The sequence below is a fragment of the Suricata suricatta genome, chromosome 3 (genome assembly GCF_006229205.1).
Source record: "Suricata suricatta isolate VVHF042 chromosome 3, meerkat_22Aug2017_6uvM2_HiC, whole genome shotgun sequence".
NCBI classification, from domain to species: Eukaryota; Metazoa; Chordata; class Mammalia; order Carnivora; family Herpestidae; genus Suricata; species Suricata suricatta.
Window position 1 is genome coordinate 60,710,472 of NC_043702.1, and position 23,156 is coordinate 60,733,627.

A 23,156-nucleotide genomic window follows, 5' to 3' on the forward strand; every position below is an offset into this window, starting at 1 on the left:
AACTCCACAGGACTCACGAGAACAAATTGGCTCATTCAACAAATAGTGAATGAGCATCTACTAGGTTCCAGGGCGTAGTACGAGATAGAAGCAGCTAACATTTACCAAGCACTTTATGTGAAGTAGCTCATTTAATTCTCCTGGAAGCTTTATACAGGAACTACTATTTTTTACCATCTTACAGAACAGAAAATGGAGATAACAGATGGGAAGATGCTTTGTAGGTTACACAGCATGACCCAGGAAAAATTTTCCTTTATTTCCCCTATTTTGTTTCTGTGGATTCTTGTGACCTATACTGTCTAACAGCAGTAACAGTTGGTATTTATAGCATTTATTTCTATGTGCCAAGACTTCTTCTAAACTCTTACCTAGTATGAACTCATTGAATCCTCCCAACAACCCAGTACAGGAGATTATTATTGTCACCCCCATTTTACAGGTGTAGAAACTGAAGTCAGAAAGGATTAAATAACTTGCACAAGCTCCTATAGCTGCTGTTCAACCAGGACCCTAACTCAGATAAGTCAGATAAATCGCTTCTGGCCTCTGTGGGTTGCTATCTTGCCTTCAGTTAGCACTAATGGGATTGAATAAGAGCCCTTGGAGGAGAGGGCTGCAATCACATGAGGGAATTCTTTGTGTGGGATGGGCTCTCAGGGTGCTCCCCTACCTGGTGGGTGCTGGCTTTCCCTGGGAGGGTCCAAGCCAGCCCTGACTAGCTGTGCCAACCAGCATTAACCCTTTCTCTGTACAAATCACTAGCCCTTTAAGTAGATAACCAACAATCGCCTTGATTTCTTCTGTGGAGGATGGGCTGAATATTCTTGGTCTGACTCCTGCATTCCTCCATGCAAGGTGGTTGTTCCTGGGGAACAAAGATGCAGGAAAAGGCGAAGATGCAGGAAATGGCAGCTGCAGTGATTTTTCTGAGCCCTGCCTCAAAACAGATGGTGGAGTCAAACAGCTCAGACACCTAACCCTAGATTAACCCTGGATTTGTAATCTCCTGGTGGGTCTCTCTTTAATCAAGTGGGATGCATGGCCTTCTGCACCCTCACGAACCTTCTTGGCTCGCCTCCATTCTTGTCTTGCCGCAGGAAGACTGCAGTATAATCTATTACAATAAGTGCTTTTTTTTGCATATCTCTCCTACTCTGTGTGAATGTCTCAGGGACAACAGCTAGCTTTCCCTCTTGTATCCACAGCCCCTAACACTGAACCTGACACTTAAGAGGTACTGAATAAACGTTAGCTAAGTAAATAAATGAACAAAGTTAGAGGCTAAGGCAAGAAAGAAATCCATCAAATCCCCAGCCCCCTGTGAAAGATGAATGATCTCACACGTGCACATTTATCCTGCTACATCACAGGCTGGTTCAGAGAACTTAACGCATGTGAGGTCATGATAAGGTGCCATTTAAATTTACACCTTGACTTTTTTCTCCTAATCTTCTGATAAAGGTTTTTAATTAAATAGAATAGTCAGATGTCTATTTATTAACTGTATTTTTTAATGTTTATTTACTTATTTGGAAAGAGAGAGAGAGACACCATGAATGGGGGAGGGGCAGAGAGACAAGGAGAGAGAGAGAGAATCACAAGCAGGCTCCATGCTCAGCACACAGCCTGATGCAGGGTTCAATCCAATGACCATAAGAATATGACCTGAGCTGAAATCAAGAGTTGGATGCTTAACTGACTGAGCCACAATTTCTGAGAAGTAACCTTATACCTTTCCAGCTTACAGAGAGGAAATAAGCCGTTACTATGAGTTCACCTGATGTAGGGAGAGAAGCTCTACCCTTCCTGGGTCACCTACTCCCTAATATTTAACAGGGTTCTCATACAGAATAGGCTGTCAAGAACCACTTGGGAAATTTCCCTGGGTTTCTGGGCTTTTGAGACCAGGCTTGATAGGAACCCAGGTCCATAGCTGGTGTCCACCGAGCAGTTAGCATATGCTCTTCTGTACTAAGATTTCTGTACATAGTATCTCATTTAAAGAGTACAACAAGTTGAAGGAGGTACTATCACTGGCATCCCCACTTTATGAATGAAGAAACAGGCACAGAATTTAAATAGCCTGCTCAAAACCACCGAACCAGTAAGTGGCAGAGCGAGACTTTGAACCAGGAGGTTTCAATCCACCTCTCTAGCCATGATCAGCACTGGTTTCTGGGTTGTCTTTGTGATTTGAGACATGGTGTAATGGAAGGATCTCTGTTCTAGAGAAGAGACTCAAGTCTTGGCCCAAGTTGGCCAGAAATTAGTAATCTGATCAAGTTGCCTGCTTTTGTATTTTTTATGTGGGGAATTTAAGATAGGTGTTCAAAAATCTTTCATAAAGGAAGGCCTCCTTCTATTAATTCCATGGGGCCCATGCTTTGAAAAGTATCATTCATTAAAAGAATTATTTTGACTAAAATAACATTTTCTATTTTTAACTAATTAAGTCAAATCAGAGTTATCAGTTTCAGCAAGATCCCATCTGTCCACTGTACCTAGTTTCTACCATTTTTCTGTGTCATATCACCAATTATTTACTAGTTTTGTCTTTCTCTCCATCCAGAATGTAAACTTCTGCGTGCGTCAGCAACTCACTTGCTTGTTCGCCTCTGGTACCACCTGCTCCAGGCCGGGTAACCCCCAAGGCCGGGTAACGCGGCGTGCCTGTATTCACGGTGGAGAGATTTCCATGGCAGCAGAACTTCTCCAATGATCCCAGGTGATGGCAAATGTATACCCTTTCTACCCATTTAACACAAAGGCTGAGGGAGCTGAAGAAAATATTCTCTTTGTCTAACTATGAAAGATGCTTGGATCCATCCCTTTATGAAACTGAATGTTGATATTATGAGATCTCAGGAATGTTCTGGAAAGCTGTGCATATAGCTGTAGGGATGGACGGAATGAAGGCAAGGCAGGACAGAGGGAGGAGATGGATTCTGATACATTCTCCATGAAGGCCTCAGTCAATCCTACAGGATGCTGTGGAGCTAGATATGGCCTTTTAAAGTTGTCCCTAATTGAGGCAAGGGCCAAGCCTTTGATCCATATATTAGCCTGGCATTGGCCACCAGTTTTCTTGTGCTGATCTGTTGGGGCTGCTGTATCAGAATACCAGAGACCATAGCATACCATAGGATGGTTTCTAAACAATAGGAATGTATTTCTCACAGTCTGGAGGCTGGGAAGTCCAAGATCAAGGTGGCTGGAGACTCAGTGTTTGGTGAGAACCCACCTCCTGCTTCACAGACAGATGGTTGTCTTCTTGCTGTGTCCTCATATGGCAGAAGGGATATGGAAGTTCTCTGGGGCCTCTTGTAGAAGGACATTAATTTCATTCAGGAAAGCTCTATCTTATGACAAAGTTATTTCCCAGAGACCATGCTTCCCGGTACCATTACATGGGGGATTAGGTGTCCACATAAATTTGGGGGGAAACAAACATTCACTCTATATCATCTCCCCATAACCTTGGGTGAGGCAGCGTGAGGTGAGTCTTGCTGAGGTCAAGGCCATCAAAGGGCATGGCTGTGAGAACTTAGCCGCTGGGGGAGTTGGCCTCAAAGAGGGATCTGGAAGGATCATCCGGAAAATTTTCAACTTGCATCTGATGCTGCCACCCTGTCCTAGCATACTTGATTACCAGAATGGAACGGAACAGAACAATTTGCCCAGCCAGTACTGTGTGGCATTTAGCAAAGAATGAATCCACATAAAAACAAAGATGACCTGGCCTTCCACTTGCCAGATTTCCTGAAATCAGCCATCTGGATTAAGCACTAGAGAAAGGTTCCTAACACTCCTCCCTCCTCACCTGTTTGCTTCCTCCTCTGTTAGTTTTATTCTCCAGCTAATCTGACAGACCCAGACTTTGAGGGGTGGGCATGAAATTGGTCCTTTGGTCCCCTTCTGGAGAAGGGGGCAGGGAGGAAAGGGCCTGTGCCTTGATGTGGGAAAGGAGGGTACTGGTAGGGGTGAAGGGATGGGAGTGGGAGCCCTGTTTCTGGGTAAGAACCCTTTTGCTGAGCAGAACTACATGTGATAGCTATTCTAGATGGAGGAAGATGGCCGGCAGTTTTCTGAGACAATGCAACTAAAACTGACTTGAGTGGCACCAAACGTTCCATATTGTATGAAAGAGATATTCTGAGATTACGGATGTGAAGGGCATTTTTCTGAGATCAAGTGTTAGCAGAAGAAGTGTATCCCAGGGTTTTGTTTTGTCTGTTTCTGAAGAACACTGAGTCATGCTAAAGAACCAAACAGATATTCAATTCTAGAAAGGCGGAGTGGTCAACATTTTGGGGGCTGCCTTAATGTACTTATTTTCAGACCTCATGGGAAGCTTGGCTCCTCTAGATGTCTTTATTTGCTTCTTTAACTTACCTACTAGCAAGTGTGCATGTCTCACACTGGATTGCAAAGATACTTTATATTTTCTTTTTTTTATATAATTCTGTGTGTGTGTGTGTGTGTGTGTGTGTGTGTGTGATAAAATAAACCAATCCTTTAGATTCCAGGTCGGAGCTTTTGAATGAGTTAAGTACTCCAGGTGTTCTATTTCAGGATGGAGCAGTCTATACAATGAGTCTCTCCTTTGACAGCTGTCTATTCTTGAGGTTTCCAGGAGGCTTGAGAAAACCTCCAATTAGATCCATGTAGACTGTGGTCATAAAGTCAGCCCCCAGTTCACATACAACCCATGGCTCCCAGCATGCCTCTCCCCTGTCTCCTCCCCTGAGCTTGGGGGAAATGGGTGGCCTCTTGAGAGTCTTCCAGTTCAGAAGACAAGGAAAGGAAGAGGCTGACAAAACCAACAGTCTGGGGCCATCACGCCAGGGTTTGGGCCCTATCTGTGGCGGGGGCCAGGAGTTGGGGAGCTCTGGCTCCCAGATGGCTGGGCCCAGGAGGAAAGGCATGGGCCTGGCTCACAGAGAGCCTGGCTCGGAGTCCTAGCTTCAGTACATAACCAGCATATTCTGGCAGTGCATATTTAATCTCCAGGCTTCTTAGGTGATATTAAAACTAAAATAATGTGCAAAAATGTAAGCCCCATGAAGATAAAGACATTTGCTTCATTTGTGCTTATAACCCTAAGTCTCGTGCTCACACCATTGTTCTTGGTGCTCAGATATATGCTGGATAAATGAAGTAGGCAAACCGCTTAGCACAGGGCCTAAAGCATACCAATGTGTGGAGCATCACAGCCCCTGTTATTTTATCAGGGATGCGTCCTGCACCCTGCTGCTTCCTGATCCGTGCAGGGGTTTTCTGTGGGTGCTCCTGGGTGCCGAGCCCTTGCACTTCATCATGAGTTTGCTGGTTTCCTTTTTGACTCAGCCAGATGGCAGATCTGTGCAGGGGGGACTGTGGGACTGGGGCAGCAGGTCTACTGCTGGTGACTTCAGCCTGCCGAGGACTAACTAGGCCAGGCCTGGGTCGGGTGCCAAGCGGAGGCATTTCAAACAGCAGGAGTCCTGGAATGCTTGGGGAGAGGCTGTTAGGTGCTGAAGCAGGGGTCCAAGGGGGAAGTGGCGGGAAGCCAAAGACACAATGTGCCTGGTTTGTTTGAAGAACTTTCCCAGGATCAGTCCTGTACCCAGAAAAGCAGAAAGACATTTTTCTTTTCTTTTTTTTCTGTATCCTCCTCCCTCCTGATTGTGTGAATTCTCTTGTCAAATCACAGAACCTAGCCTGGTACAGTTAGCTCTACCGCCACAGTTTGGATTCCATGGGCTCTTGCTATTTGGAGAGAGACCTGAACCACCCATTGACACATTGTTTCCATGAGAAATTCATTCCCAATTCCAAACAGATGATTAATGGTGTAGGTCTCAGAATGAAACCCATTCTATACCCTGTCCTGGAATCCTGACAAATCAGGGCTTGATTTTGGTGGCTGAATTTTGTTTGCATAATAAAGACTGCAGGCCCCCAGGGAGAATAAAGGCAGACTCTGGGCCTATCAGCTCCAGACAGATAATTCTTGAATAAGTTGGAATGATCAAATTGGAGGCCTAATGTACTTCTGCCGCTTAACATACTAGAAAGTGTTCTAGTAGGGTATGGACCCAACTTGAAAAGAACATGCAGACGCATCTGCTGCGCTGGAGGCTGACTGAGTTTCTGCAGCAAGGAAATCTGAAGAGTGGCCATCTAAGGGTTCCCACCTTCTCCCAGCCAGGTTTCCTAAGGGGCCTGGGACAAGAAGCTTATTGAAGGGTCAGAGAAAGCCAAGGAAAGATGTGCCCCAGTAGGAGTGTTATTGAAACGCAGAGAGGGGAGTCCTTCTCAAGGTACCTCTTCAAAGGTTTATCATGCTGGTGAGAGAGCAGTGACTGGGGCCATGGACAGGGACCACGTTGGGGGAAGATGACTTGATTAGTCTTCGGCAGCCAAGGACTGACCTGTCACCCAAAGGGATGCAGGGGGCTGGGAGAGGAGCCTGTGAGTAGCTGGCAGAACTGTTGGTGCCCACAGCCTCTTGGCTGCCAGACGCGCCCAGGGTCCCACCCCACCATGCCTGAAAGAACCTCAGCTACTGTCAGAACCATAGTTACTCTTACAGACACTTCTGGAACACACGGGTTTGACATGTAAGCATTCATTCTATGGACTTCAGCTTGGCGTCTTCTACCATCTAATGAGAAGGCGAAAGGAGGAATCAGAGGAGCTGGCCAGATGGGTGCAAATGTTAATGGACCTAGATGGTTATATAAGGTATAATTGCTTCCAGTTAGTTCCCTGCCACCCCTTGTTAGCTACAGCAAACTGCTTTGACAAAACTTTATGCAAAGGTCAGCCAGCTCACTTCCCGCTGCCTCCTTGTCCTCTCCCTGCCCACAGTAAGAATGCTAGGGATTGTTGCCAAAGGATTGGGAAAAAAGAAATAGGACAGTGGGGGTTGATCCAATGCAACCGAGCTTTTCCCGTGCCATCTGGGTGTGTGTTTCTCTGGAACACTGCAGTTCCTTTCACAGATTGTAAAATATGATGACATGTCCCAATTATACTCAATAATGAAGATGGGCGGGGCGGGGGTAGGAGTGGGGAATTGCATCAGAGGAGTTAAAAGTGAATTCGTAAACCTAACCTGCACAGGTGGTTTCCACCTCCCCCGCCCCCTTACCCCTACTCCATTTAGGACAGTTGCTAGAAAGGAGCCAGTTTTAACTGCTCAGTAGTGGCCTTCAGGCCCCAAGCTGCCTCATCTGATCTGCGGGGGGAGGGAAAAGGATGGAGGCTAAGGGTGGGAAATCCACTCAATCAGGAGGTAACCATGGCCCCCTGGGCTAGCAGAGGAGGTCTGCATACCCCCGTGTTGCTCTGATCCTGTGTGCCCTGGGGGGGGGCATTTGTTGTTGCAGCACCTCACCTCCCTTGCCTAAAAAGTGTGATTCTTTTTCTTTCTTTTTTAATTTTTTAAATGTTTATTTATTTTTGAGAGAGAGACAGAGCATGTGTAGGGGAAGGGCAGAGAAAGAGGGAGACACAGAATCCAAACAGGCTCCAGGCTCTGAGCTGTCAGCACAGAGCCAGATGAAGGGCTCGAACTCATGAACAGTGAGATCATGACCTGAGTCGAAGTCAGATGCTTAACTGACTGAGCCACCCAGGTGCCCCTGAAGACTGTGATTCCTAATACCTGTTTCCATCTCAATAAGGAGATAAAATCCAGGAAACGTTAAAAGGTGTTGAAACCTCAGAGAAGATTTCCACAGAAGGAGCAGGTGCATAACGGTTTGTGTTTCATGCTGAAGACAAGGACATTTATCAAAAATTAGAGGGGAGTCAGGAACCAAGGGCGGAGAATGTTGTGAGGGTGTGGCCATCATCTACCAGCCTGCAGAGGTGGGGCCTGGGAGGATTCGTTTTTTCACTCCCTATTAGTAGTCACATTCCCTGAGACAGTGAGCCCCCAGGCCACCTTTTCCTGTTCTGCACTAGCCGATAAAACATACTCGGCCTTGTCTCCTGTGCTAGAGCTCCTGACTCTATCCCTGAGGCGGAAGCCTGAAATCCCCTTCTCACCACTGATACCAAGGCAAAGAAATGTTCACAAAGGATTCCTCTCAAAGGGTGCCAGGAATTTTGAACATGGGTGTAATTTATCTCCTAAAGACTCAATACTTTTTTGTTTCTTTACCATTCAGCTGTTTGTATTAAGTTTGGTTTGACAGTTGTGTGAGGCGTTATTTAAATTTGTCCCTTCCTCCCCAGGCGGGGTGGGTCAGTCGGTCAGTCAACACCCACTGTGGGGCTGCCACAGCCTTCAGAGTGGGAGGGACCCGAGTGGGAGGAACCTCTCACATTCCTGTCTCAGAAAAGCGATGGATAATGATGCAAAATTCTTTTTTATAATTATGTTTAGCCAGCTTGAATTCCCCAAACTCGTTGTCACTTCTAGTTATAAAGACATGCCTGCCACTGAGGTGCCTCCCCCCAGGCCCACCTCCAGGGAGCAGGCGAACAAAGAAAGAAGTATGAAAGCCAAAGTGATTATTGGGACCAGAGTGACAGGATGGAGAGACTGTAAGGAAGTGATACGCACAATTAGCGGTCTGGCAAGTTTACAGACATTAGTCAGTGCGCCCCCGCCATGATTTCCCTGAATACGTTGATGGGGGCTTTGTAGCAAACGTTGGCTTTTTATACATCTTAGTAGCAATGAAAATAGAGCAACTGCCGTTGATTGACGGAGCCGAGTATAGCCTATTTATCCATTCCCGAGCTTTTGTTAGAGAGGGGAGGTGAAAATGTCTTTAGCACTCAGTGGTCCCTGCTCCTCGTTGAGACCCCAGCCATCTTTTTCTCTCGTCTGAAAAGTGCTTTGGCTCCAGCACAGGGAGGTCAGTGGGAGAAACCATGTGAAGGTCAAACTTTTTCTTTCTCCTTTATTTTTTGTTAGTCATGGTTAGTGGCTGAATTTTTAAAAGGATCCAAAAGCAGGAAGTGGGCAACTTGAATATTCTAATTTGCATATTCATGTCAAACCTGAGTTGCCAGGACTCCGTTATTTCAGAGGCCGTTACCCAGGGCCCAGCTTGGAAGGGCCTCCGCATGGAGGGGGGCACCTGGGCCTTGGCAGAGGGCTTCATAAAGTGGGAATGCCGTGCCGTTCCCCTTCTTCCCCCTGCTCTCTGGGCGTCCCCCAGTGGAACGAAGGACAGCTTCTCCAAGTGGCTGCCTTCTCTCATCCTTGCTCCTTTCTCCATGAAGGTGTTTACGGGCAGCGAGCTGTGGGCACAGGGTTTGGAGATGGGAGTCGTTTTTCTTCTATGTCTGTGTTTTTGGTCACCTTGGTTTTTTGTTTGAGAGAGAGAGAGAGAGAGAGCATAAGAGAGCAAGAAGCGGAGGGTCAGAGAGAAAATCCCAAGCAGGCTCCTCGCTGTCAGTGCAGAGCCGGTTGCGGGGCTACATCTCATGAACTGTGAGATCACCACCTGAGCCGAAATCAAGAGTTGGATGCTTAATCGACTGAGCAACCCAGGTGCCCCTCACCTGCTTTTTTTTTTTAATGACATTTATCATTGATTATTTGTGCTCTGTGTTGTCCTGGATTATCCCAGGTGCTAGCAATAGTGGGGCAGGGAGCATGATGGTTTCCATCAGACACAGGAGACTACTTTTACTATATTCTCATAGCAATGAACTAAAGGAATGTTGGATTTAGATCATCTAAAAGGAAGAATTCTTCAGTAAGATAAGCTATTAAACAAAGAAATGAGTTTGTCTCAGAACATGATAGATTTCAATCTGTTGGAAGTGATACTTCTTAGGAGTAAAGGGATAGATTCTGTTCCTTTCCAGGAAGAGCAAACAGGAACTGCAGGACCCTTCCAGGAATCCCAGGGGTTTTATGAGCATCAGGTGCCCCCTAGTGTCCAAATGGCACCACTGGGTTTGCATGCTTTAATCCTAACGAAAACAGCACAGGTGAGGGAGCGAGGAAGGGGAATCCCAATTTCTGTTTGTTCCCTGAGGCCTGGTGCGTTGCAGGGGAGGAATGGAGGAAGGAAGGGGACCGTCTTCAGGAAGCCTTAGTGTCTTGCCCCCTGACCACTGGGAGAAAAGGCCGACCGCGTCTAGGGCTTCTTCACCAAGTATCACCATAAGAATAGGTCCAAGCAGTGGAAAGCGCCTGAACTGACACTGGAGCTCAACTCCTAATTTAACCTTTAACTAACAGTGTGACCTTGGACTTAGCGCTTAATTTTTAGATGGTGGCACCTTCTAGGTGGCGGCAGGAGTTAAGTGTATTTCAGGGTTAGGATGAGAATGAAATAAGTATGTGAGGCACCTGCTACCTGATCCCCTTAGCCTCTTGCCTGTTCCTCCTTTCCAATTTGAAACCACTTCCCAGGCCCAATTCACTTGACACACAGCTAAATGGGCTGGCTTCATGGGTATGCTATTTCCATTTATAAAAATATTATAGGTGTGTGTGTGTGTGTGTGCGCGTGTGTGTATGTTTTCTGTTCTGATAATTTAAAAAAAGTAAGTCTCCCTTAAACTTGGCCCAAAAAATAGCTCATGCAATCATTTCTACGTGAGATGTGGCCATTGGCTTTTTGGCAATTATAAGAAAATGCTGAGCATTCCAACCTGCGCCACCTGCCGGCTGAATGAGGTGATCCCCTAACGGGCCGCCATGCAGTGGCCGGGAACAACTCCTCTTCCTGGTATAAAGCTTCTGGCTTCATTAAGTCATGAATACATTTTCTTAGTGGTCCCCTCCAATGTAATATAAACATATTGTCCTGGAAAATCTCAAATCTTCTTAGTTTCTAACTTTCTCTTTATTTGAGGAGGGTTTTTTTGTTTTTTTGTTTTTAAATCAGAAGAGTTTGGATTAATTAGAAAAGATTCTCCTTCATTCTATTTTTACAATAGAGGAAGAAAAGAGGGATTATGGGTAGCCTAGGTAGCATAGGTAAATGTGAAAATATTTTACAGACTAACTTCTCTTACTTCCCCAAGGAAGTCTTACTTCCCTCGAACAAGGGGGAATAAATTAGAACAAATGAATAAGTCATTTTGAAAATGTGGCTTGTGTGTGAGGGGCAGGAGCAGGAGGAATGGAGACATTCTCGTGTCTAATGAACAAGGACTGAATTCCACCTCAGTCAGGCCAGGTAGGTGTGTGTGTGTGTGTGTCTTTGTGTGTTTGGGGATGACAATCTCAAATCTCTGGTTTTCTCATCTGTAAAAAGATTCATTAAAATAGCACTTACTATTAGGCTGTTGAGAATATTATATCAGATAGTGCATACATTCACATAAAAGTGTTCAATACATAGTATGTCTTTCTACTGTTATCCATTCACTTTCTCTTTGTGCTAACTTATTTTGGGTTCATAGTGTATCTTTTGCAAGCTTCCTTGGCAATTTACAGAAGGAACAGGTGGTCTTACTTCACTTCCTGCTGAAATGGAAGAGAGTTGTCACTTTAACCATCAAGGGATGAGATGCAGAGGGAGATCTTATGCAATCCTGCAACAGGACATTTTGCCAGCCCTTGACTTTGCTCTGAAAACAAAAGACATGCAGGAAACGCTCATCACTTAACTTAGAGCCAAATACAATACTACTAGGAAATATCCAGTACTTACACTTGTAGGCATTGTCCGTTGTAGCCTCTTGTCAGCACACTGCTTCTGGGAGCTGAGAGGGCGTCCCAAGTAGAGTCCCCCTGGTTTGCTCTTAGTTTTGATTTTAAATGGAGACATTTGTAACAGAGAGCCATAAGTCAGGTCCCTCAATGATGTTTCTGTTGTCATCCCCAGGCTGCTTTGTCACCTAAAGTAGGACCTGGACCTCCCAATTATGAAACCACCATTTTTTTTTTGTCCATAGTACCCTGTCACAGTGTTCAGGTTGAGTGTGATGGCTCACATTCAAAACCCAACCACAGTATTTCCTGTGGCTTCCACCGCATTTCATCACACAGTGCTAAGAAAGTACAGGGGGAAATGTTGCAGTGTCATTACCCAGGGACAGGCACTAATTTTAGTGAATTTATGCTAGCACAAACAATATCAGACCTAAATTCACCAAAGATTTTGTATAAGAACCTGTTCTCACATCAGGATGATTGTGGTGGTTATTTGATGGTAATATTCATAACTCCAAAAGGAAGATCAAGTGAGTCTACTTCACTCATAAAAGATAAAATTTCTCATTGCTGTGGCTTATATACTCTAAAAACACACATTCATAGAGCAAGATGGACCCTTAGCAGCATCTGTTCCTGGTAGCTGCCTCTAGGAGGCCGTCTGAAGTAGAAGCTGATTGTCCCGACTGATACCCCCCAACTCTAGATGCTGGGTAAGTTGAGTCTCCTACCTGAGCTGTGGTCTTCTTTATAACCACTTTGCAAGGTTGTTGTGTGAAGGTTAAGTGAGGTATTCATGCGTGCAAAATAATTAACATAGTGCCATGCATGCATAGTAGTTGCTCAATATTTGGTAATATCGTTTTCATCAGCCCTTTTCTACAACTCTTCAGGAATGATGATGTTGGGGGTCTTATGTGTATATAGGTTATTCTCTGGGGACAGTTTTCCTTCTGTATCATAGAAATCTCTTATCTTTCTCACAATAGAAGAACCCCAGGTCTTATCTGAGCCTTGCTCTATTGTGAAAATGACAGATACTTTTGTTGCAGTCTTCCTATATTTCAGGACTCTTGTTCCTTTTTTTTTTTTAATTGTAAGATGAGTCAGAGATCTGAAGGGCCTTACCGCCCTGATGCTCCAAGTCTAACACATGTCTAGTAACCGGAGCCCTTGTCCAGCCAGTCTTCTGTCTTTGTCATAGTATCTCAGGTAGGATGTAGTGGGTGCTAAGAAGACGGTGACCAGCGAATGTTTTATGTGGCTGTTTTCTCCCCCACAGGTCTGGTTCTTCTCTCTCTCATCATTCCGAGTGCTCCACTCTGAATCTAATCCCTTCTTATCACATTTAACTTATAGAATCGAGAAGAACAAAAATCAGAATATTGCTCTTGTCCTTGTCTCTGGCCAATCTGTTCAAATAACAGGCCAAGATGGGGCTGACCTACAGCTAAGTTGTACCATGAACCTCAGCTAATTTGAAAAGGTGCCAACAAAATAAACAATAATAATAGCTAACATTTAATGAGTTAAGCTTTGACATCCACTCACTAATTTAATTCTTGTAACTGTCTTAGGTAGCTACTCTTATTATCTCCAGTCTATAGATGAGGAAACTAGGGTTTAGAGAAGTTAAGTACTCACCAATGGTAACGTCAATTCTAAAGGCAGAACTGGGTTCTCATGGGGCGCCTGGGTGGCTCAGTTGGTTAAGAAGCCTCCGACTTTGGCTCAGGTCATGATCTCACGTTTGTGGGTTCAAGCCCTTTGTCAGCTCTGTGCTGACAGCTCAGAGCCTGGAGCCTGCTTCCAACTCTGTGTCTCCCTCTCTCTGCCCCTCCCCACTTATGCTCTGTCTCTCTCTGTCTCAAAAATAAATAAAACTTTAAAAAAAAAAAGAACTGAGTTATTGACTCTAGAAACTCAATCCAAGAGTCTCTTTTCTTTCTTTTTCTTTCTTTCTTAGAGAGTTCATGTGAGCAGGGAAGGGGCAGAAGGAGAGGGAGAGAGAATCTTAAGCAACCTCCACAGCCAATGCAGAGCCTGGTTTGATCTAATGACTGTGAGATCATGACCTGAACTGAAAACAAGAGTCAGACACTCAACCAACTGAACCACCCAGGCCCCCCAAGAGTCTTTGTTCTTAATTACTCATGAAGTACTTCTAGAAAGATTTGTCATCTTTCTAGGTATTAGCTTAGCTCACTAGATGAGCTGACAAGGATTTACTCCAACCAATGCCAATGATTTTACCCACTAGCTCACTAGATGAGCTGACAAGGATTTACTCCAACCAATGCCAATGATTTTACCCAACCAATGCCAAGTTAATACCAGCATATGGTTCTCTAACAAAGTAACACAAACTTTAGCATAACAACAGAAGTTGGTGGTCTCCCAGTTCTGGAGGCTAGAATTCTGAAATCAAGATGTTGGCAGGTTTGATTCCTCCCGATGGCTGTGAGGGAGGGCTGTTACAGGCCTCTGTCATATTGCCTCCCCTCTAACTGTGCTTGTCTCTGTGTCCAAATTTCCCTTTTTAGAAGGACACCTGTCATAATGGATTAGGGCCTAAGCTAATGACCTCACTTTAACTTGATCACCTCTGTAAAGACCCTATCTCCAGATAAAGTCACATTCTGAGATACTGCAGCTCCAACCTATCTATTTATGTGGGGAGACACAATTCAGTCCATAACAGCTCCCCTCTGTCATTTGAAAGTAGTGATCCGCATCATGACTCCATCTCTCCATAGCAGGGAAGTGGTTAACTTGACAGGGACTGTCTAAGAGAGTTAGCCTTTGGAATCAATTGAGCAACTTGGTTAATGCCTCATTTGCTACTGTTAGCCTATACCTCAGGGTACTCATTTACAAAAATAGAAAGAACAGGTTTAAGAAATAAAGGAGAAGGAAAGTTTCAGTCAGTGCCTAATGTTTAGAAGCTCTTGACTGTTGATGACATGCAACAGACTCGCAGTGAATGAAACACCATTCAGGAATCAGATATCCCTGAAAGATGGTTCAAGGTTTTCTAACTGGTTTCCTAAAACAGTTAACTAACCTCTCGTGGAGGAGGGGCTTACCTTCAGAATCCCTTATTAATGAATTGGAGATCCCACTCAATACCAGTAGTGTTGATCAATAGTGTTATACTCTTAAGAACTGCTTATAATCCATACAGTTATCTCTTCTTATTTTATCCAGGGTAAGGATTGTTGCACTCAATTAGAGAGGAAACAAGGCTGTTGGGAATACAAATTTTAAGATCTATTGAATAAAAGAATAATGGCATGGTAATATATAATTATACATTGGTTAAGTCAGGGGTTGAAGAAGTAAAATGATGGACTCAGAGCTGTCTATTGCCTCAGGCTGGGCCAGATTTAAAAAGGAAACTGTGAGCATTTGTTTTAAATATTTCTATTTCACTGTTCACTGAAATTTGACCATGTTGTTGAGAAAAGTATAAAAAGTGTGTAGAGTCTAATTCTGCTATCATTTGTATAAGAATGAGCACAAGGAGGAAATATATATATTGGTATTTATCCACATGTCCCAGAGGGACAAGAGCTCCTAGCTAGGACCTAGAGGTCTGGTGGGAAGAAAACTAGGTTCTCACCATATAATATTTTCAGAGTTTTATTTATTTAAACCATATCCATTTTAAAAAGTCAGCCAGTGTTTTGGATAACTGCATACACACAACTAAACTAGTCAGGGACACACAAGTTCCAAGCTCCTTCTAGCCTCTCCTCTGTGCTGGCCGTGCGGCTGCCTCTGGGCACTGTCTCAAGTACACTTTAAGTTCATCTGCAAGTCTATAAATGTGGTTTTGAGTCCTTGTGAGGCTAAGGCGAGCTTTCCAGGATTGAAGAAATGAAGTTTCAGACCTTATGAGAAGTGAGGTAAGAGGCATTTGGCTTGTTGCTCCATCAGATTTCGGAGACTGGAAGTTCTTAGCTGTCTGTGCACTGGAACGTGCTGTATCTGAGGAAATCTTAGGAGTCTTAGGTTTGTGAGAGTCTTGACATGTCAACCAAGTCAGCAACCTTGGCCCACTTGAATTCCTTCTCCGGCATCTTCATCCCAATGGTTCTCCTTCCTGTGGCTGCCTACCAGCCGTGCTTGCTCTTCAGTCAAGCTCTTCCTGGCAAAAACAAAACAAAACAAACAAAAACAAAAGCAAAACCCAAACAAACCCAATTCCTCTTTTATATGGTGCTGAACTTGAACTCTAACTAACTTCTACTCCTGACCCTGGTCCTACTGTTTATAGCTTCCTAGAATGAGTTTAATTTCTGCTTTCACAGGAAGGACTCTTCAAGTGACTGTCCTGTGTCCCATTTTACAGGCTCTTCTTTCAAATACGTCCAGAGTCTTCAACTTGCTTCCGCTACGCTGGTCTTCAGGTAACCTTGATCTCCTGGCCACCCTCTTTGTAATGTCTGTGACTATAAGAGACTGGGGTTCCCAACAGCAAAGGCAACATTTTACCAGTTCTCTGAGCAGTTGAGAGTACAGATAGACATCACCAACCTTAACTATATATTGTAAATTTAAGATTTAGGGGTACCTGAGTGGCTAGGCAGTTGAGCATCCAACTTTTGATTTTGGCTCAGGTCATGATCTCTCTGTTCATGAGTTTGAGCCTCATGTTGGGGCTCCTCACTGGCAGTGTGGAGCCTGCTTGAGATTCTCTCTCTGTCCCTCCTCATGCTTGCATGTGTTTTCTCTCTCTTTCAAAATAAATAAGTAAACTAAAAAATTAAAATAAAATTTAAGCCAAGGACAAATTATCATTTATTTATTTTTTCCTTGCAGGGGTAGTGGCAGGGGGAGGGCTGTTACTCCATACCATTATATCACACTGTTGACTCGCTTTGAACTGACTGTTGCATAGAATGCCTCAGTATTTCCACAACATGGCTCTGAATCCCATGCTTGTGTTTTAGAACTATGGCAGAATGCTGCATCTTTCTCTATATCATTTTATCTTGTTAGCCCATGGCTAGAACTCAGATTTGAGACCCAGATTCTATATTCTTAGATATTCTCCTGGTGGGTTCACATATCTGGCTCTGTGTCTTCATTTAAATCAATGATAAAAAAAAATGCTCCTCTTGGGGACAGAACTGAGATCAGATTCAATTCTACTTTGGAAGTAGAGTGGCCAGTGTGGGGAAGGGGCCTGCAGAAGACTTGAGTACTTGGAGAGTTTCCTGACCAGATATTTATGTTTATCTCAATCGAATGAGCACTGGAATTTGTAAAATATGAAGATGACTGTATTTTTGCTCATGAAGAAAAGCCCTTTTTCTTGGAAAGGTGTTAGCAGCTAGAGGTGGAGAGTGTGTAGAGGAATGAGAAGAGCGTGCAGACCCTTACCTATCATTTCTCTCCAGGGCTCAAGAACATAGAGAAGGTGCCTGGGGATCGCTGGCCAGGAGGTTTGCCTTATGATTTCACCACTCAGAATTTTAGAGTTTTTCAATTAGGAAATCTGCAGAGTTCCAGAAAGAACTTTAAGAAAGGACTTTACAATTTAAAAATCCACTAACTTTTCTTTACTCTTATCTTTTCTTCTTTTATTTTTTTTGGGGGGGGGAGGGGTGAATTCATATTTTAGGGAATTAGAATTTAGGAATCATAGATTATTAGAGTTGAAAGAATCTTAGCAATTAAGCTCCTCATTTGTGAACTGAGACAGCAAAAGCACGTGTTGTGTAATGGCTATAAAGACTACATGAGGAAATGCATAGATAGTACTCTGGATGCTGGTGCATTTTAAAGGTTGAGTAGCCACGAGCTGTCATTATCATAATGGTTGCAGAAACAGCAGCCCTTTCTCCCCTCTCTTCTCTCCACTGACAGATTTTAGCTCAAAAATAATAAAGAACATTCTATTAGCTAGAGCTAATCAACAAGGTAATTAAAAGGTGGTAAACTGACCATTCCTCAGGGGTATCGGAGCAGAAAGGTGTCAGCCTGGAAATATTGCTAGTGGAACTCTGTGAGGAGTTCTAGGTAGCATATCCTCCTCCCACCGGGTCAGAACATCCGGCTCCCTACAGTATTATCTTGGGTGACAGTGTGTTAATGCTATGAGGCCCTGACCCCAGTCCAGCTACGATCCCCTCCTTTTTCTCACTGGTATTTCCAGGGCTAGCACTAGCCACAGTGACTAGGACAGTCCACCCCTTCTCCCCAAGTGACACTTCCAGTCACTTCCAGAATTGACAAAAATTGGCAAAACTACAGCCATAGGGAAACATAGTATTTGTGGGATGCTAGTTTTCTATCCTTTTTCCTTTTTCTGATCTTAAAAGCTGAAAGATTCAAAGAGTTTGTCTTGGGTCAATACAGATAACCTAAGATTAGCAAAAGCTAATTACATATAAATTCTTCAAACTAACAATAATAGTAACAACAAATAAAATCAATAACAACTAAAAAGAAAACAAGAAGGAAAAAAAGGAAATCTAGAGATTTAGTTAGAAAGCCTCAAGGACCTGAAAATTAGTGTATATGTGCTTTTTTAATTTTATCTGAAGTGAGAAAAATGTTAAATTAGAGGAAAACAAAAAAGAGTATATATACTCAAAATTTTACATTATTCTTATGCATAATATTATTGCCTAGGCAAGACTCATGTTTGATTAACTTAATAAAGGTTTTTTTACAGGCCCAGTATTGAAGTTTAGAAAAGTACTCTGTGAGACTCAGTTTCAGCACAGTGGTTCTGAGTGTGAGCTCTGGCATTAGACTTCTTGGGTTTGAACCCTGGCCCACATTTACTGTAAGCAGTATGAGCTTGGGCAAACATCCTACCTCTCTGTGATTTCCTTTCTCCATCTCTAAAACACATAATATATCTAATATCCAAAATATATAAGGAACTTCTTCACCTCGATAACAAAAAACAAATAACCCAATTTAAAAAATGGGCAAAGGCTTTAATAGATATTTCTTCAAAGAAGATATACAGACAGCCAACAGTAAATGAAAAGATGCTCAACATCACTAATCACTGATGAGCAACTAATGCATTGCGAAATGACAGTGAGGTATCAACTTATATATCTAAAGATATAGCGATGGCCATTATCAAGAAAAAAAAGATTAAGTGTTGGTAAGGATATCAAGAAATTGGAACTCTGGCGCACTGTTGGTAGGAATATAAAATGGAGAAGCTGCTATGGAAAACATTATGGAGGTTCCTCAGAAAATTAAAAAGAAAAAAGAAATAGAATATGACCTAGCAATCTCACTTCTGGGTATTATCCAAAAGAATTAAAATCAAGATCTCAAGGAGGTATTTGCACTCCCATATTCCTTGCAGCACTATAGCCAATAGCCAAGATGTGGAAACAATCTAAATATCTACCAACAGGTAAACCAACAAAGAAGAGTGATATATACACGCAATGGAATATTATTTAGCCTTAAAAAGATGATCCTTTTTTATGTGACAACATGGATGAATCAGGAGGACAATATGTCAAGTGAATAAGCCGGCCACAGAAGGACTGATACTGCATGATTCAGTTACATGAGGCATATAAAATAGTCAGACTCATAGGAAAAGAGAGGAGGGGCACTGGGGTGGCTCAGTCAGTTAGACGTCAGACTTCTGCTCAGGTCATGATCTCACGGTTCACAGGTTCAAGCCCTGTGTCAGGTTCTGTGCTGACAACTTGGAGCTTGGAGCCTGCTTCGGATTCTGTGTCTCCCTCTCTCTCTGCCCCTCCCCTGCTCCTGCTCTGTCTCTCAAAACTGAATAAACATTTTTTGTTTAAAATAAACCAGTATAAAATTTCATTTATGCAAAAAAATTAGTGTTCTAATGATCCGCTGTATGTTCTGATGATACAGTACTGTATTGTACACTTAGTTTAAGAGAATGGCTCCCATATTAAGTGTTCTTACCGCATTAAAAACAAATAAACAAAACAACAATAGCAGCAACAACAAAACATACCTGGGATACGGTTGGGGTTAGATGAAATCATTCGTGCAATGTGCAAATGCATTAAGAACCTGACATGTACTAAGTATTAAATAACCGTTGATATTATTTTCTTACTATACCTGTGGGAAGCTAGATTCCTTGGATTACTTGATCCGTAACCCAGGCATCACCATCCATCGGGTGGCATCATAGTCAAGTCCCATTTGCCGTATCATAGACCCAGATGGCTGAGAGTAAATCTTTTACCTGAGCATGGACTGAATGATTTTTGTCCAGGGCTTATGCCATGTGTCCATAGCAGACCCTTGTTCATGTCCAGTTTCTCCAAAGGGACTAAAGTGGGGCTGTTCAGGGCCATTGCCGGTTGTAGAATGTCACAGAATGCTATGTCACCTTGCCTGGCCTATTTCAGGCCAGAGGGCTGTTTATTGCTAGGGCCTAATCAGGCAAGAGCTGCGATCTGCTTCTTTCCTGAGCAGGTGCTGTGTGCAAAAAGAGCTTGAAAATTCTGCTCAGCTAGAATCTGCATTAGAGCTCTGGCTATTTTAGTGCCTCATATATATAGTAGGAAGGAAATTATTCATATTTTCACTTTAAAAATGAGCCACAGAGTTGAGGAAGAATGTCAGTATCATGGATGTCAATAGAACTGTTTTATTTTTTAACAGGCAAAAGTCCATGAAACTGTTGACCAGCATTGTCCTTATAAACTATGATTTAGATTAAATTGTTATAATTTCTATATATTCTATATATTAAAAGGCTTTTCATTTTGAGGCTGTTTAGCTATTTCCTCTACCCTGATGGGACTGTGATCTCTCATGTTCCTGATAATCACTGGGATCAATAGAAAAGAAAGCCAAAATTGGTCATTTTTCTTAGAAGCTACTAGAAATTTTCCTTATTATTTATTGGCTGGGTTGCTGAAGGAAATCATGGAGTTTCTGGACAGATTTTAAATTGAAGTGGTTCTCTTTAGCCTGGATGACTTGGCCATATCCTGCCTATAGACAGAGATATGGATGAAATGATTCTTGATGCTCTCTGTTCTGTGACCACTGAGCCTAGAAACTCTTAACATAGAGTGTCTCGAGACCAACAGATAGATAATAAAAAGTCACCATGGCAACTTGTTTCCAAAGGGAGGCTTAGAGCAGAACCAGAGGTAGGGAGCACTTGTGGAAGTTGTCAAAGGCTTAAGGAAGTTACAGGATTTTAATCAAACTGATTCTTTTTTTTTTTTTTTTCAAATGTTTATTTTTGAGAGAGAGAGAGAGAGAGAATACAAGCAGGGTAGGGGCAGAGAGAGGGGAATACACAGAATCTAAAGCAGGCTCCAGGCTCTGAGCTGTCAGCACAGAGCTTGACATGGGGCTCAAACACAGGAACGGTGAGACCATGACCTGAGCCAAAGTCAGAAGCTTAACCGACTGAGCCACTTAGGCGTGCCTGAACTGATTCTTTGATAGCATAACTAATGGAATTGGCAAGCCCTCTCTTAAGTGACAGATTGCCTCCTAGTTGGAAAGGCTCATATAGGCTGATTTCTGAATTCATTCAATGAATATTTTTGAACAATGATCTGTGTGCCAGCATGTGCTAGGCAAGGGAATATAAAGATAAGCAAAGCATTATGGTTCCTGATTTTATGGAACTTGAAGTCTGATTGGGGAGACTGGTATTAACTAACTACACAAATGGGTAATTACAGACTGTGATAAGTGGCCTGAACAGGACAGAAACCTAGTTGGGAGAAAGAGACCGTAGTCAGAATTTGAAACTGTATGGGCTTCCCTCAGGAAGCCACTGAGATCTATAGAATGAGGAAACTAGATAAGCAGGGAAAATTTCTAGGGAGAAGTATGGGCAAAGGCCCTGAGATGGCTAAATGAGCAGGAGAATAGCTTAAAATGAGGCTAACGAGGAGTGCCAGGGCAACGTAGTCTATGTTATGCATTTTAGTCCTTAGCCAAAACGCACATTGAAGGGTTTCAGAAACTGGTGGGGAGAAGAATAGATTGAATAATTCTGACTGCAGTGAGGAGAAATCATTGAAGGGTACGTAAGGGCAAATATTCTATAGTTGAGACAAGAGAGAATGAGAGCTTAAGCAGATGACTGCACTGGAGATGAAAAGTAGTGGACTTGAGATCTCCTTAGGAAATATAATTGATAGTTGGTGCTTGACTGGGAAAGGGTAGGTGGGATGAGGGAGATAGAAACTCCAGATCCGAATATGTTGTGGATATCCAGACAGAGCTACAGAGGACATAGCTGGATCAGATCAGAGGTTCTCCTGGTTCCTCCAAACTAATTGAGGAAGAAGCCCACAAGCAAGAGGAGGTAGAAAGACAACCTCTCAACTTATCTCGACCATAGAGTCTAGGAGAAGCTCCTCCAAGGCATCCTAAGTAGTAGCCTCAGCCTTTGGATTATATTAAGCTCAATGAAGGAAGGGACCACCATATCCATATTGTTCCTAAGCCAGGACTTAGCAGAATGCCCAGTATATAGGTCCTCCCAAATATTATAGATAAAAATATGATATTTTTTCCAAGAGCATATAATAAATTCCAAGAGAATATAAAAACTGATGGCAAGATGGAGAGAAGTCTAGAGTCATACCTCAGATTCCTAGTGCAGTTACCTTCCTATGTTCCTCCCTTCCTCTCTACCTCCTTTTCTTCCAGGTCTTGTGCTTTTGGGACTATACCTTTATATTCCAAATACTGCCACTTTCTCATTTAGTTTAAAAAGCATTAAGAGTTGCTTGGGTGAATATATTTGGTTTGAGTTGATACCGTATTTGGGAGCATCGATTTAAGGAGAGCACTTTTTGGTTGAATGAAACAGGGATTTACCAGTTGTAGTTACTTGGAGATATGAGCAAAGAACTCAGGTCTAGGCAAAACAGAACGAAAGAAATAACACCATTAGGTAGTCCAACAATACAATTAGAGTGGTTGGAAGTTCAGCAAAGCAGGTAGTTTCCTGTAGATTTTAAGTCTTGGCAGCCTTGGAGGTCTGGAAGATTAGGAAGCAGCAGGTCAGACATTTTAAAGCAGTGAAATGAAGCCAGGATCTGGGAATTCAAGGTGAGAAGGAAGAGCGCCAGCAAACAATGTTGATGAACTTCAACTCCAAAGACAAGCTATGTCTACCCTAACCCATAGGTAGTTAGTTGCAACAAGAAGAAATCAGAAATCTAAGGTGAACTATCTCTGGAGCTAAAGCCAAGATGGAGATGACTTCACAAATAGGTAGTGACAATAGTGTAGATAACTTTGCCTGAGAATTCTGATTCTTGCTGTGATTTTCTTCATTTTCATGCAAGAAGAATGAGTGTATTTTCCCACACAATGACAACATATGTGTCCAGGTGGACTGACACCATTGGAAATTTGGTTTTTCAAAGTTATTAATATGTTGTAAATGTGAAAGGAGGAAATTACCCGATAAACAGATGTTTCTAGAAAGGTAAATAAAAATGAATAGAATTACTGATATTTTCCAATGGGTATGGTTTCATGCAGCACATATTAAATATTTTCTTAACAATAA